The sequence below is a fragment of the Pelmatolapia mariae genome, linkage group LG7, assembly GCF_036321145.2.
Source record: "Pelmatolapia mariae isolate MD_Pm_ZW linkage group LG7, Pm_UMD_F_2, whole genome shotgun sequence".
Taxonomy (NCBI): domain Eukaryota; kingdom Metazoa; phylum Chordata; class Actinopteri; order Cichliformes; family Cichlidae; genus Pelmatolapia; species Pelmatolapia mariae.
Genome location: NC_086233.1, coordinates 35795980 through 35800472, shown reverse-complemented (window position 1 = coordinate 35800472; position 4493 = coordinate 35795980).

Sequence of the window (4493 nt, the reverse complement as noted above, 5' to 3'; positions counted from 1 at the left end):
AAGATGCTAGCAGGCAAGGCATACATGGAACGCTATAACCAAGTGGCCGGCATAGTGTACAGGAACATCTGTGCCAAGTATAACCTGGAAGTCCTGAGGTCAAAATGGGAGATGCCCCCAAGGGTGATGGAGAATGACCGAGTTTCCTGTGGGACAAAATGGTGGTAATATACAGACGGACAAAATGGTGGTGGCTAACCAACCGGACATAGTGGTGGTAGACAAACAGAAGAAGACGGCTGTAGTGATCGATGTAGCGGTTCCGAATGACAGCAATATCAGGAAGAAGGAACACAAGAAGCTGGAGAAATACCAAGGGCTCAGAGAAGAGCTCGAGAGGATGTGGAGGGTGAAGGTAACGGTGGTCCCCGTGGTAATCGGAGCACTAGGTGCGGTGACTCCCAAGCTAGGCGAGTGGCTCCAGCAGATCCCGGGAACAACGTCGGAGATCTCTGTCCAGAAGAGCGCAGTCCTAGGAACAGCTAAGATACTGCGCAGGACCCTCAAACTCCCAGGCCTCTGGTAGAGGACCCGAGCTTGAAGGATAAACCGCCCGTAGGGGCGTGCTGGGTGTTATATATATATATATATATATATATATATACCAGTATAGCAGCTGCTCCTGCATGAAACTTCCCACCTGGCCTTGGCTCATTTAGTCTGACTATCTCACACACACAGACATCGACACACAAACGCACAAGCACACACACACAGTGATGTCCTGTTTTGATGCTGCGCCGGGGTGGAAAACAGTGAAGTAGTCTAAGCGGACCTGGTGTGTTTGTTTCATTATCTTGGAAAAAAATCAGCTGAGGAACAAAGAGCCTGAAAATCGGGGCCCTTGTTTACGTGTGTATTCACTCTCTCTCTCACACACACACACACAAAGCACTGACTTAAATCAATGACTAAATGACTAAGGCTACGTTCACACTGCAGGCGAAAGCGCATCAAATCCGATTTTTTTGACCCTATGCGTCCCATATCCGATCATGGTATGACAGTGTGAACAGCACAAATCCGATATTTTCAAATCCGATCTGGGTCACTTTCGTATGAGGTACTGAATCCGATACATATCCGATGTTTTAGAAAGCGACTGCTGTTTGAATGGTCATGTCGCATTAAATCCGTCTTTTACGTCACTGACACAAGACAGATGCCAATTATGAGCTCCGGAGAAGCGCCCGAGAAGACATCGCGAACGCTTCCTGACCATCCAGTGTAGATAGTGAAACTGTTGGGAAGACAACGTTGGAGAAACGTGAACATTTTATTTGTACTGTATAATCTGCAGATTCTGACAGAAATCTGCAACTGTCCTTTGAAGCACCGCTCCTCTCTAAAACAGCAATAAGGATAATTATTAGGCCATATGTAAATAACAAAATAACTTTACAACTTAAAGTAAAATTGGGAAACGTAATGTCCGAAACAAGTCTTTATATTAAGGGCCATCAGTCAAACAATATTGTTTGGTCTGGGTCTAAACAGAGCACGTCGTGTGTGACGTCTTCGTTTGCGCATGCGGGCCGCTTTGAGGGTTCACACTAGAGCGCGTTTGCTGTCGGATTTTATTTGTAGTGTGAACAAGCAGACAAAAAAATCGGATTTGATCAAAAAATCGGAACTGAGCATTAAGACCTGCAGTGTGAACGTAGCCTATATCAGTGTACAGAGCTTGATGTGAATCTTCACAGAAATATAATTACCCTTTGCAGAAACACAGACCTCAACAACTGTGATTGGTCAGTTTGATAGTAATATGCAGTAGTGCAGCAGCAGCAGTGATTAGCACAAGGCTTGTACCTCTGTCAAACAAAGTAATTATAGGCTTGCTTGCTTATTATGCTATGCAACAGCTAGTATTTCTTCAATATATCCATGCATTTGTCAGGTTTTCCTATCACTGTCACTACCACTGTGTATACACTCAAGTCTTCTTTCCTTCATATGTTCCACTAAAAGTAACCATTTTTTAAGATTTATTAGCGTGCAGCTCAGTTGCACTTCTGAGGGTGCAGACACCAGTGAATACGTTAAATACCGGCAACCCCTCATAAGTATGGAAATGCAGCTACCCATCACCCTCCTAGCAGACACACTTACTGTATCCTATGTTGGTTTGTTCTCAAGTTATCGCATTCACAATAGTTTCAGAAAACTTACTCTGACCTTGAGGTCGAGGTCACTGAGATTCAAACTCATCCAAGGTTTTGAACAGATGCACCTATGAGCCTTTCATTCATAAAGTTCAGAAATGCAATGGTAAGAAAGCCAATAAAAGAATGCTGAAAAGACTGAGAGAACCTGACCAGACATCTGTTACCACATCTGCTTATTTTAACGCCTTTGTATGTTAATAAAATATAATGAGCATTTAAGGCAGTTTTTTTTAAACATGTTTACAGAGCTGAGGATGACGGGAGGAAAGAGATTCAATCTGGAGTGCCACATCGGAGTGCTGGATCCTCATGTCCAAGAGGATTTAATACATTTCCACTGCCTAACGAGGGCACTCAGAGTTTTGTACTGTATGAATCAAACTGGCCTGTTGCTGGATTCTGAGTCTGAGTGATGAACAGTTTGTTTACTCCTGGCAGTTCTGACAGAGAGATAGGAGATAAATATGAATTGCAGGACAAGAGCACTTCTTAACAGGTGACTCATCGTGGTTCCTGCCAAATCCTCAATTATTATTCTGGCATGAGAGACTCAAAATAACATTTTCACCATAGTTGTCATAACTTGGCCTTCTAAGTCTGACCTCATAGTTATGCCACTTGCAGAATCTCATTTTAAGCCAGTTATAAATCTGACTTATAAATTGGAGCAAGTGTACAGCCACAATCTAGGACATTCCTCTATCAGCAGGTTTGACAACGCAGCTTGTAACACTGACATCATCTCATAAACTTTACAACAAACCAGATTTTAGATCGGACAGAGTATTTAGGGACAGTCCGCCAGACTTCTAAACCATTTGACTAACTTAGTAAAGGCCTGTTACCACATGTGGAGTCCTTCCACTGTAAAAACTCTCCAAAAATTTCCAATTTGAATTTCTGTATACTGGTGCTTTCAAAAGGACCCCTGCTGGCTTGACTGATTTTTTTATCCCCAGTAAAAAACGCTTCTTTTTCCTTCTCCAGAGGTTTTTTAAATTTGTTTGTTTTTTAAATCGTTTTCTGAATCTTCGCTGTGAAGTGACAACAATTATTTATGAACTGTGTTATTTATTTTCAGTTCAACTGCTGTTTCTTGTGTATCTCATGGGACTGTCAGTCAGTGCGTCTAATTTTCAGATTTCAGTGTTGGTGAATTTGTGTTTTCTTCATAGTTGGAGAAAAGACAAATGACAGTTTAGTACGGTGGCCCCTAGAGACAAAGCACGTACAAACGTCAAAACACATGCAAACTCCAAAACACATGCAAACTCCAAAACATGTACAAAATACAAAACACATGCAAACTCCAAAACACATGCAAAATCCAAAACACAAGCAAACTCCAAAACACATGCAAACTCCAAAACATGTACAAAATCCAAAACACATGCAAACTCCAAAACACATGCAAAATCCAAAACACATGCAAAACTCCAAAACACATGCAAAATCCAAAACACATGCAAAACTCCAAAACACATGCAAAATCCAAAACACATGCAAAACTCCAAAACACATGCAAAATCCAAAACACGTACAAAATACAAAACACATGCAAACTCCAAAACACATGCAAAATACAAAACACATGCAAAATCCAAAACACATGCAAACTCCAAAACACATGCAATCTCCAAAACACATGCAAAATACAAAACACGTACAAAATCCAAAACACGTACAAAATCCAAAACACATGCAAAATCCAAAACACATGCAAAATCCAAAACACATGCAAACTCCAAAACACATGCAAAACCCAAAGCACAACGGAAGTGCTCCAGGACGCTAGGGGCAGTGTTGAGCTCGATTTGCAAAATAAACGGCAAGTTTCTTGCAAACACATGGGGCGTTTCTCAATATGCGTACTTGTGCGTACTTGCGTTCTCGTGTACTCGTGATACGTCATCAGTCGGAGACCAAGTACTGTTCCAATTCGAAGTACGCATCAAGCCGAGAACGCGAAAAAGTCCCGGATGTGTTCTCGCTCCGCCCGTTTTATCGAGCATGCATCGGTGTGGACTTGGTACAGCTAAATATCCCAGAATGCATTTCGTCCAGAACAGCGGACTCCCGGCACATCGTTTTCAATCCCCCCCGCCCGCGGTCTTTTCGCTACTCAGGTTAAACAAACCCCAGCAGCTGTCTATTGTATTAAATGTCCACTAAAATAAAAATAAAAGCGTTCTAACATCTCACCTGCTTGTTTTTATTAAGGTATGTACACGTATGTACATGTACACTATTTTTATTAATAGAGGTTTCACTACTGAGGTTAAAAATGATATATAAGTCACTTAGATCACTTCTAAATGTTAATGT